General features: G+C 44.5%; 1 long non-coding RNA gene across 1 annotated transcript; it reads left to right on the top strand.

The window, feature by feature from the left end:
- The first annotated feature begins 474 nt into the window (after positions 1-474).
- LOC135419286 (uncharacterized) lies at positions 475-2434 on the top strand. The gene is made up of 2 exons (XR_010432900.1): positions 475-698; positions 1618-2434. It is a non-coding gene; the product is annotated as an uncharacterized LOC135419286 (long non-coding RNA).
- The last annotated feature ends 9875 nt before the right edge of the window (positions 2435-12309 follow it).

Raw genomic sequence — 12309 nt, 5'->3', positions numbered from 1 at the left:
TGGAGTTAAACTTTTCCTTCCTCTCCAAAGTTTTCCCTCAGGAGTTTTGGCTGTGGTGTTGTGCTTTCACTGGAAATGTCCCTCTTCTTTCCCCCTTTCCCTGCTTTGTTCCCAGCCTGTATTTGGGTTCAAGCATCTTCCAGCAGGAGTTTTGTTTGGAAGGTCCTGAATCCAAGGATTGCTTGGCTTTGGGAGGGTTTGTTTGCTGCCTGGGAACACGTGGTAACAGCTCTCCAGTGAGTGGAAACCAAAGTTAGTCCTGATTTTAGGTTCTGCAGTGTCCCTTTGGGAGGCTTAGGGGGGTGTACAGCAAATTAAATGTTTGCCAAGAACTTCTCCCTGACACCAGATCAATGATTTCACAAAAAGTACTTAATTCACATAGAAAAAAGTTGCCACTTGCTCTGCAGCTGGTCCTGAGAATCTCTATCTGTGGGTTGAGCCCCAGTTTAAAGCTCCTCCTCTCTTTTTATAGGACAGAAGTTATTCCGGATTTTAAGCCAGAAGTGCTTAATGATGCACTGATGTTGGATAATTTGGAATTGGAAGAGTCATGCCAGAAGCTGTGCAGGACTTCAGTTATAAACTTTTTGCTCACAGAAAATGGTGAAGGACAACGTTGTGCTGCAAAAGCCAAACCCTACAGCACAAAACCTGGGTGACTGAGGGAAACAAATACTCAGAAAGGGGTGACTGGGGTATGCAAACACTATTTGAATTTTTTTTTTCTAGAGAAACAGTCTTATGTTGATGATGAAAAGCTTAAGGGTGATGATTTCACCTTTAAATGCTTTAAAACCCTGTTAGTAAATTCCCTTCTGTAACTGCAGAGGTTCCCAAATTGGGTTCAGGTGGAAATTATTCAGGTGAAATATTGGCAGGAAAATACTGTGAAATTTGTGCCAAATGACTCAAAGGACAACTCCTGTGCTGGTTTTGGGAGGTTCCAGTTTGTTGTTGTTGAGATGCTGATCTGGTGGGGATTTCTAATAGAATCAGTGTTATTTTGATCTTTTACTCTTGGAAGTAGCTTAAATATAGGGAATTACAGGGGAATATTGCATCATAAATTTTTCCTTCAAGAATTTAGCCCAATATATGAATTTCTTCCTTTTGCTTGGTTGGGGTTTGGCATTGTTTCAGTGGGTACCACTGAGAAAAGCCTGGCTCCTTCTTCCATACTGTTTCCAGATGGATACAATCCCACCATGGCAGGCACTTGCCCCTTCTCCTGTAAAAGTTTCCACAGAAAAACCGGGATGTGATGAGCAGGATAATCCACCTGATGTCACTGTTCCCTCACATGCACGGCCCCAGCCAGGCTGCAGCTGTCTGAGGAAAAGGTGGCTAAAAACTTTGGGGAAACTCTTTATGCCCAAGCTTAAAAACCCCACCAACCTAAGGAAAAATAAGACAAAAGCTGTTTTGATCTGATGTTAAAGGACTTCATTCCAGTAAACTTCTCCTTCTTGTGGCAGATCCATCCCAGCTCACACCTTGCCAGGGTTCTTTATTTTAGTTCCACCTCCCAGAGCAGTTCAATGTAGGAGGGAGACTCATGGGGTGGGTTCAGGGGGGATTTGCTGTCAGAATTTACCACTTTTTTTCTGTATTTAGGATGGAAACCTGGTTAAGACACGTCAGGAACAGGAAATGAAGCTTCAAACTTATCAGGGTTTCGTTCCCTGACAAACCCAAAAGCGTGATGGTAAAGAAAGAGAACTCCTTTGATTTAAATATTCAGATTTATAAAATGAAACCACTTTGCAGGACACAAATCCACAACTAATGGACCTTTTCATGTCCACCAGGAGAACGTTTCAGCTGCGCCGAGGGCTGAAAAGACTCGAAAGACTATTTTAAAGTCCTCTGTGCTCAGTGACAAGACAGAAGGGAACTCTTTCAGCTGTGAATTATTGGGCAGGTTGTTTGTGCACCACTTAGTCAAGGAGACTGCAAGGATTATAATTAACACCTGTGTTATTAATTTGGGTCTTCCTTAATTCCTACCTGTTTGTAGGGCAGATCTGAGATAAGAGAGGCTGCAGTTTTTACCCCAGAGCTCTGCTGAGGTGAAGTTATGCTGATTTATGAGAGCCTGACAGAGTAGGAATGCAGCAGGAGAGGAAACCCTCAGAGTTGTTTGAAGTCCTGAGTTTGATTTAGGCTTTTCCTTAAAAGCTGAGTGATCTTGGTGAAAATAATCCACAGCTGGGTCCTTTAGGAGGCTGGAATCCCAACCTGGCTCCACCCTCCTGGCAGGGAGTTGTAGGGACTGAGAAGATCCCCCCTGAGCCTCCTTTTCTCCAGGGAATTCCCTGCACTCTCACAGGATGCAAGGGACACACAAGATTGTTTAACCTCAAAAACCAGTTCTTTTAATATAGATTTATATTTTTTAAAAAATAATTTAGAATAAATTTCCTGCACTGCCTTAGAGCTTCGGATCCAAAGCCCCCACATCCCTGTTTTTAGCTGGGTGCTGGTGCCTGGACCCCCAGCTGCTCTCTGAGGGGGATCACAACTCACCTACTGAACACCCTGTGGGGTTTTTTATGGGGTGATTACAAATCAATTGGAGCAGGGGCAGAAATCACACAATAACTGATGCTCCAGCACCCACAGACTCCTCCCCTGACGCTCCCTGAGAGAGGAGCTCTGGCAGCAGAAAGAGCTCCTGGGGAGCATTCACACTGTCCAGTTCTCCCCTCTATCCCTATAAAATATACCTAGAAAAATAGCCAAGTTAATCCCACTCTAAATAACATTTACACTGTGTGGAAACATCACCAGTAATGAAGAAGGGATATTTTATGACAGGACAACTGTAACTCAGCTGTCACACGAAGCACTTTCAGCTGAGCAGGAAAAGTGAAGCAGAAAGTTTCAGCCAGACAGGACGGAGTAATTTAAGGTCAGCTTGGCAAAAGCAAACAGATCTGCTGCAAACTCAACCCTGCTCTAACCAAAATCTAGGCAGGATGAAAAGGAGGGTGTTCTATGGGATGCAGAGGCCATAAAGTGCTGACAGGTTCACTGAGAAGCAGGATTTTCCAGTCAGATAATGAACAGCCAAGATAAGAGCTCAGATGTAAACAGTGGCATAGACAAAATGCATGTGTTGTAGTGCAAAACAATACAAGTAATGAGGAGTATGAACTTATCTCAGGCTTCTAAAAACTGCTAGGAGTTATCAGAAGCAGAGGGGGTAAAATGTGAACAGAATTGTCATCCTTATTGCCTTTAGGAAGTGTTAACTCTTTGGATCAACAAAACACAGATTAAAGTTTAATGAGATAAGCTGTAAAAGTCCTGCAATAATAATCCTTCTTAATGAGGATGCTGTGGATCCAGCAGGATGGATTGTAGCTGGAAAGATCAAAGAGTTTCCCAGTGAACAGCACGAGCAGTTGGATTTTAGCAGCTGTTTATTATTTTGTTCTTTAGTCTCAACTCTTGCTGAACCAGCATTGCTTGAGTTGTACAATTGAAACAGGAGATTCCCTTTGACAGGCAGGGATCTGGGTGGTGCTGAACATCACCCCCACCTGCCTTTTTAGTCCCAAAGGACATAAATTTCACCTTATAGACACAGGGGTGGGAGGTGAGAGCTGGTCACAAAGGTGGGGAGTGGAAATGAGAGAACCAGGCTGGTTCTAGGGCAGAAAAGAACTTTGGCCAACACTAAAATTAATCCTTTATGGACAGAAAGTTCCTAAACAGCCCAAACTGCACACACTCTGAGGCCAGCAGGCCCAGGAGAGAGCAACTCCTTCATGTGACCGATAACAAAACCCCAGCAGCAGCTGAACAACCATCCCTGCTCCCCTCACACCCCCCAGCTCAGCCCACACGGAAAACACGTGTGGAATCAGGAGCTCTGTGGGGCACAGGCAGCTCCTCATGGATCTGATCAGATCTTCTGACAGCGTTGAGGAGACCAACCAGCCACCCAGTGTCTGACAAACAACCTCCTACTCACATGGACTGTGAGAGAAAGTTTGTCCCAAAAACTTTTCTTGGCTGAGCAAAAAACTCAGGCAGAGAGGGATGGCAAAGCTCCAGGTGCTGGCAGGAACTCCCAGGGAGCTGCCCTTGGTGCAGGTGTCTCCAGAGAAGGGTGTCCAGGCAGGCACTGCAGGGAATGTCCCTTTTCCTGTTCCTCTTGGAATAGTTTCTGCCTCGGCCACTCATTCATTAATTGGGGTTTGTAACACTTGGCATCATGGGTGAAGAAGAATGTCATGGCCACTCAGTGCAGCCTTAGGAGCTGGTACAAACTGCACTGATTGAAAAAAACCTTGGAAAATCCCAAAGCAGCCTGTTCCAGTGTCTCTACTCCACGCAGAGAGTGTCTGTTCTCAGCTGGGATAAATGTACTGAGTGTGTGGCTCGTCTGATAGACACCAAATTACACCAGTCATGGAATCTCCTGACCCAAGGGACTCACAAGGATCATCAGTCCAACTCCTGGCCCTGCAGAGACACCCCAACAATCCCACCCTGTGCCCCAGAGGATCATCCAACCCTCCTGGAGCTCTGGCAGCCTTGGGGCTGTGCCCACTGCCCTGGGGAGCCTGGGCAGTGCCAACCACCCTCTGGGGGAAGAACCTTTTCCTGAGATCCAACCTAACTCTGCCCTGACACAGCTCCAGCCATTCCCTAGGTGCTGTCCCTGGTCCCACAGAGCAGGAGATGAGCAGGCACAGGCCTGACATTACAAATCCAAACCCTTCTCCCAAATCTGCACCTCAGGCACTGCTTCCAGCAGGAACCTGCCCGGGCAGGTCAGCGTTTGGAAACCGAAACAGCAAAACAGCCAGGAGGAATTGGAATGGGATATCCAAACTCTGTATTTAATCCTGGAAATTGTGTAGATCAGTGACTGTCAGGACAAGAGTGTGAGGAGTAAAATTAATCAAGAAGTTGAGGAGGTTCAGCTGCCACTCAGCCCCTGGTTTCCTTTGCTGGGTTTTGGTGCCTTCCTGGCTGCATATCCCACTCACCCAGCCCAGCTGGGACCTTTGGGGCTGTGGAACAGCACAGAGAGCTGGAATGACCCTGGAATGACCCTGGAATGATCCTGGAATGATCCTGGAATGACAGGAGCAGACTGTCAGGAGCCCAGGCATGGCCACATGGAATCCAGGCCGTTGCAAAAGAGGCACCAGGCACTCGAGGCAACGCCAGGAATTTGCACTGGGGAGACCTGGAAAGGGCAACAATAAACAAAAGCACACCCAGGGTGAGAGTTCCTGCTCCTCCAGCCCCGTGTCAGATTCCTCCATGTTGATAAATCCTCTGGATGTACGTGTGCAGCCTTCACTGTAATTGACTGTAAACACAGCTCTGGTGATCTGTGCACTGAGCTCCTTGCCAGGCACACAGGGCACGTCCCTCCAGCACATTTAATGCAAAATACTGTCCTTCTTTATCTGCTATAAACTCACAGTTTGGAAATAAAATCCTTGTCTCCATAAACAGGCTAATAATTGACATAACTAAAATACTGTGTGTTCCCTATTGTCTTCCTAAACATCAGTAAATACAATTTATATGAATGAATATCAGTAAATGCAATGTACATTAATAAACAGCAGTAAATATAATGTACATACTGAGCATGAAAGCTGCTAGGAGCTAATCCAAGCTAGTTACTACTTTATCATTATATTAGTTTAATAAAACATACAGTTGGACTTGAATCTGAAAGGATTTAAATAGTTGGGGTTTTTTTACAAACACAGAGATTATTTGGGTACTGTCAAAAGAGTTGTGAATTTAAGCACAGCTGCCCTCATTCTCCCAAATAAATTATTTTCATATCCTGTCTTATTTTCCCCTAATTACAAACTGGGAAAGCAACTGAATCTCATATTGAGATGACAAATAACATAATTAGTGTCTTCACTTGGTTTTGTCACCGCCTATGACTGAATCTCACTCCAGAAGTCATTTGACTGCCACCCACTGACAACATCCCAGTCTCCTGAAGGACACTCCAGGAGCATCCCTGTGCTCCAAAGAAGTGACAAAACTCAGAGTGGGTGGGAGAAGTTGGATTTGTGTTTCCCTGTGTGTCCTTCTCTGCTCTCTTCTTCTCCTGGGGTGATTCCAAACCCTGATTCCAGGTGCCAAGGCTCCCAGGTTCCCACCCACGTCCACTGGAGGAAGCCACAGCACAGGAATCTTGTGTTTCTACGGCTTAAAAAATATGGAATTTGGAACAAAACCAGTTGCAGCCAAACCCAGCACAGCAGGGACAGTCTGAGGGCTCAGGAGTTCATGTTTCAAACACTACAGGAGAGTAAAAGAGGAGGTGAAAGAGGGGAATAAGAGACTTTTCCTTTTAAGAAAAAAGGAGACTTGTATTTTAAGTAGGGTTTTATTTTCAACTGAAACCCCTCCCACCAGTGAATCTGTAGCTCTGTGTTCTGTGCATGACATACATGGTTTATCAGTCTTCTAAAAGCAAAACAAAAATGCTCTGGCTTTAGAAAGTCCAGGAATACGAGAACTTTTTTATAAATTTTCATAGAAAATTTTTTTAACTTTTAACAAATCAAGTGTGGGATTTGCAGAACAATGATGGGCCAGTCAAGTTATTCATTGTATTAAATAATCCAGGTGACTAAATAAATACCAAAATCACCCTATAAATACACATACCCCAAGCTTAGAGAAGCACCTCCCACCCTCCCACCAGTGAATCTGTAGTTCTGTGCTCTGTATATGACATACATGGTTTATAAGTCTTTTAAAAGCAAAACAAAAATGCTCTGGCTTTAGAAAGTCTAGGAATACGAGAATTTTATTATAAATTTTCATAGAAAATTTTTTTAACTTTTAACAAATCAACTGCAGGATTTGCAGAACGATGATCAGCCAGTCAAGTGATTAATTGTATTAGATAATCCAGGTGACTAAATAAATACTGAAATCATTCTATAAATCAATGTCCCACCCAGCCAGTGGTGTGTCCACATCTCTGGCAAACAGGAGCAAATTTATTCCACGGAATTTGTCAAGATGAGAACTCTCCACATCCGAGCAGCTCTGCCTGGAATAACAAAATACACAACAGGGGTTGTTTCTGTACAAAACCCAGCCCTGGAACTCCAGCCAGTCTTGAAAATTAAAAGCTCTTTTAAGAAGCAAATGATAAAAAAAAAAAAAAAACAAACAAGGATTGATTGGAGTTGTTTGGGCAAAATAATTGGCTGTCAGGGAGCCCTGGAATCAAGAACAGGAGGAGATGCTGCTGCAGGATAAAGCAGTGCTTGCACACAGTTTGTTTCTAAACAAAACAGAGCGTTAAGAAAACACCCCTTTGATCCAAAAGGCAGGTTGAGGATGTTACTTCACAGCAGAAACAGCATTTTCCTGCTGGTTTCCAAGCAAATGCCAGAGGAACTGGAGGGCTGGGCTGAGCTGGGCAGCGACGCAGACGTAGGTGGTGTAGAACAACATCCCCACCATGGAGAGGTTGAAGGAGTAGAAGAGAACCTTCTCCCAGGGCTCCATGAGGTAACTGCAGGTGATCAGCTCGAACTGGCAGAACAGCCAGAACACAAAGTTCTTGGTGCTCTTCACGTCCATCCCCAGCTTCCTGCTGCTCCCAAAAGCCTTCCCTGTTAAACAGAGGGGAGCTGGTGGGAATCCAACCCTTCCATCACCACCATCCACCACAATATCTCTTTTTTCCCATAAATCAGTTGCCCAATAGTTGTGGCAATACTAGTCCTCAGGCCAAACTCTTTCCTAATTTTGCCTTGCACTGGGTTGCTCAAGACTCTGCTGAAGCAGCTTAATTCCAAAAGCACTTCAATCCCTCTCTCCCTCTCCACTCATGGATTTGGATAGAGAACTTTGATTTCTACTCCTGCACACTGGATTTTAGGTCTTATGCCTCATTGCTGCTGGAATTCCCAGGTGCAAACTGGGAATATGCAGAACATCATCCATACAGAACTATAAAAATAGATATAAAAAAATATACATAATATATCTAAAAATATATATGAAAGGAAACTATATACATGTTATCCAGCTTTTTCTGCAGCAAATTTTAAATTGATCTGTTGCCAGAGTGAACAACAAATTATAATAATAATTAATAAATATATCATATATAACTATAATATATAAATATGTAAATATATAATATATAATAATATAAATATGTGAAATAAGAAATAATAAATACTTTTTTTAAAGCTTTGTGTTCAAATCAATGCTAATAACTACTGAGTGTTACATTATGTATTTAGAACACAAAACTGGAGAGGGAAAGGGAAAAAAGGGCTTTTTCAGTTATTGGTGGTTCCTGTCATTTGGTAAATAAGAGGAGACAACTCAAAAACTGGGATTCCCCACTGTTTGACTGGAAAGGAAGGAACTCCTGGTGGTGTCAAGATCTGTGGAAAGAAACTTATTCCTCAGGAATGAAAAACATCTAACTCCATGGAACAAAAGCCACTTCCCAAAGTTTTTAGAGATATTTCATGTCACCTTTTTGCATTTTGCTCCCGTAACTTCCCCCAACTCTTTTCCTCCTGACAGGTGAGATAAATTAATGCTCCTGTAGTTAAAAACTATAACTACTTTTAGCAATATCCTCTCTCTATCCATGCCCTTTGCAGGCAGGTTTTACTAAATCCAGGTTACACTTGAGCCTCTTGTCATTAAATGCATCACAAAGATGCTCTGAGGAAAGACTTTTCCTCCAAAAAAATCCATATTTTAAGCAGCAGAACTCACCTCTTCACTCCTCCCCGGTGACAACAACACGTCCAGGTGGGAGATGCTTCCCAGCACTTGTGGCCCTTTGGAGCTGAGCTGCTCCTCTGTGGATGGAGAGGCAGAAACGAGGAGCTTTGATCCTCAATTACAGAGAATCCTCCACACCCCGCCCTCCTCCACCACTGCTGAGAGCTCCTCTGGCCACAGCACTGGGAATTATGCAACAGGGGCACCAGTAATTTGATAATTTGTGCAGAGCCCGAGTGGTGGAACTGTGGGCAGGGAGGGACACACGAGGCTGAAACGACCTTTAGCAAAAAAACGCTCCTGATTAGTGCCTCCCCTAATCCTGAATCCCCCAAAACACCCCTGCCTCTGTGGGATTTTAGGCTGCCTAAATGGGATTTTAGGCTGCCAAAGTTCCTGCAAAGGGGCAGTTTAACATCTATGCAAAAATCTGGTGACAGAGAGTTAAGTGGCCACAAAAATGCAGCTCAATTAATATGTCACAGGAAAGTCTCTGCTGAAGTCACCACCTCCTTTTGCAACCTTTGATTGGTATCACTTTCAAACAGCTCAGGGTATCTCCCACACCTCCATCATCCTCATCCGGGGTGGAGAGAACACGTGGCCAAGATTTTTGTGAGGAAAAGGTGCTGAGCTTTCCTCAAAAAAGTGCTACAAAAACAAAACCAAGCCACAGACGCTCGAGGCATTTTAATGATCTAATTGGACAAGTAAAGTAGGTAGAAATCTGCATAATAAATGCTGTTCTAAACTATAATAGATGATGTTCTAAACTATCTGCCTGCAGCCAAATCATTTCCAAATATGAATCAGCTTCGTTTGGGGATGATGTGCCACAAGCAATGTCTGAGGTAGCTGGGCCTCACCTTTCCTCCCTTCCTTACCAAACACAGCCTGAGCTCACCCATGAGCAAACACTGACCTGCTCCCTCAAACTTTTGTTTTTCCCCCATGGCTTTTCAACAAAATTTTCTGTTCAAGAACTGTCCAGTTTTCCACAGAAAATTCAGAAATGATAAATGGCTGCCCCACATCCAACCTCTCTCCTGCAGAGGGTCTGCCCCGGGTCTGTCTCCTGAGCAGGACCAACTCCTACATCATGGAAGGTCCAGATGAGAATGGGCTCATCAAATGTGAAATATTACTGCCCTGGGGCTCTGCTGCAGGATTTTAAGAGTTTCTGCTTTCAACTTGACTTTCTCAGCTGAGTATTTCAATGGAGTGTGGAGGGCTGGGCTGGGACAAGGAGTTTTTTTGGGTTTTAGGGCAGGAAAATGTTGTAGATGACACTTCCCTCCTGGTGGGCCAGCATCTTTACTTCATGCTCCTCACCTTCCCTGTGAGGTGGATCAGCCTCTTCTGAATCCTTCAGCAAGATGTTGTGGCAGAGCCCCAAATCCCAGGGCAGCACAAGGCAGGGCTGTCTCCTCTGCCCTCTGACTCCTCTCCAAAAACATCTGCATAAAAGCCAGCAAAACTCAGGTTATGGCTCCCAAGTATCAAACCATTTCATTATTTCCAGCAATTCTCCACCAGTTCTTTCAATAACAAGTTCCCCCAGTTGAAACTGGGCAAGTGAGACTTGCCTGGGTTTGTTCAGCTCTAAGAGCACCCAAAAGTTTTACCTGAGAGCTGAGACCAGGTGGGTTATAGTGCAGGTGGGGTTGGGAAAAGCAGGATCCATTCCCAAAGTCCTGCCGTGGTGTGTGGAGCCCCCCAGGCGTCCTCTGTTCCTGCTTCCTGAGCCGCTCCCGCTGCTTTTCCCGGCCAAAATCCCGAGGGGAGATAAGAACCCATTAATACCTTTCACAATGCATAATGAGGTGTGCATGGCTTCACTCAGAACACAAAATCCGCCTGAAATCCCTGCCTTTTAAGGCAGTTTAAGATACTTCTTCACACAGAGAGAAAAAAGAAAAAAAAAAAACAGAAATTCTCTTCAAAATTAAAAGAAAAATAAACCAACAAACCCCTCCAGACAAAACCATACTCTGCCTTTGATGGATGACTGCAGGTACCTGAAGAAAGCACATTTTGAAAGCATTTTTTGGCAAAAGATCTTACTCTGAAGAGCAGGAATGAGCCCCTCCCAGTACCACTCTGTCCCACAGGGGCTGATCCCTTGTTTTCAGGTCTCTTGATCCTGTTGCCCACACAATTAGATGTCAAAATCTGTTTTTAATGCTTCTCACCGTGGTTTCCTTGCCAAGCAAATTCAAACACAACCATATAAAGGTGACACAGCAATTTCCCCAGCAAGGGAAAATTAACCAAACAAAGCAGAAATATTCAAATTACCGCTGCACTGAAGGAAATCACCCACCTCCCTTTTTCAGTTCACCAAGGTTCCCCATATGCAAAAGCAGGAAATTTGGGTTTATATAAAATTTAGAAGATTAGCTCCATAAGCTTTTTCCCCCCTTCTATTAATTTCATGCCTTATAATGGGATTTTCTGATGTCTCCTAAGATACAAACCCATATGAATCTGATTGTCTTCTGTGTGGCTCCTCTGCTGTCTGGTATGGTTTGGGTTGGTATAACTACATAATAAAGCTGCTTTTGTCTTCTTGGTCATCTCTTTTGACCAAATTCATGTCTTTGAGACCAGAATTTCTTTTCCCAGCTTGAATGAAAATGGTCCAGGGCTGAAAAGTATGGGATGCAGGGAGAGATAGAGGGAATGAAAGGAAATAAGCCTCATTTCCTGAGAAGACCAAGGTAAAAGTGCCTGAAACATCTGTGCCCCACACTTACACACTGTGATAGCTCATTTATCTGTCTGGTTAAAATCTGAAGGCTGGAAAATAATAGAAGCAGAAAGTTCAGCCCTGTCCCTCCTCCTGGTGAGGACACAGTGAGGCCTGGCAGGACAGAGAACCTACAGGACACACACCAGTGTTCCTGGAAAGGCCAAAAATTGCCCAATTCTTCCCAAGGTAAAACAGCTGGCATGTGGCTCCAGAACAACCAGCACCAGCAGCCAGGTTATCTGGGGTGGTATCACACCTGCAGTGGGGCTGTAAATCACCACTGAACAACTCGGATGGGAGATGGAGCCAGATAAGGGATGGAACTCCAGAAGGAATGTGGCTCCAGCTGCTGGGGCTCCACTTGCTGCTGTTTGTAATGCAAATAACAGATTGTGATGATTGCATTGTTGGCTGCTGGAGTCACAGACCCCACACCCAGTCAGACCAGTTCAGGAGCTTGGTTAATTCTGCAGCAAGGCAGATAATTAAGTCAGTGAAAACTCTGCAGGCTGGGGAACTGCAAAAGCACGAGGGATGTGCACGGCTGGATCAGGCACAGCCAATTCCAAATTCAAGGTGATACCCCACCATTAAATGTGTCACAAACCGAGCATTTCACAACGGCTGGACAGTTAATTGTGTCGGTTGTGAGGAGCAGTGAATTCCCCAGCCTTGTTCCATCCCCTGGCAGACTGTCTCCTCCCTTTTGGAACCGAGGATGGGTCATTTAGGAACAGAAGGGATCAGGGAAGGCAGATCTGTGTCCCTGCACATCTAAGCTCTGCTTT

This window comes from Pseudopipra pipra, chromosome 10, assembly GCF_036250125.1.
Source record: "Pseudopipra pipra isolate bDixPip1 chromosome 10, bDixPip1.hap1, whole genome shotgun sequence".
Taxonomy (NCBI): Eukaryota; Metazoa; Chordata; class Aves; order Passeriformes; family Pipridae; genus Pseudopipra; species Pseudopipra pipra.
This window is presented reverse-complemented; position numbering and strand designations above follow the sequence as displayed.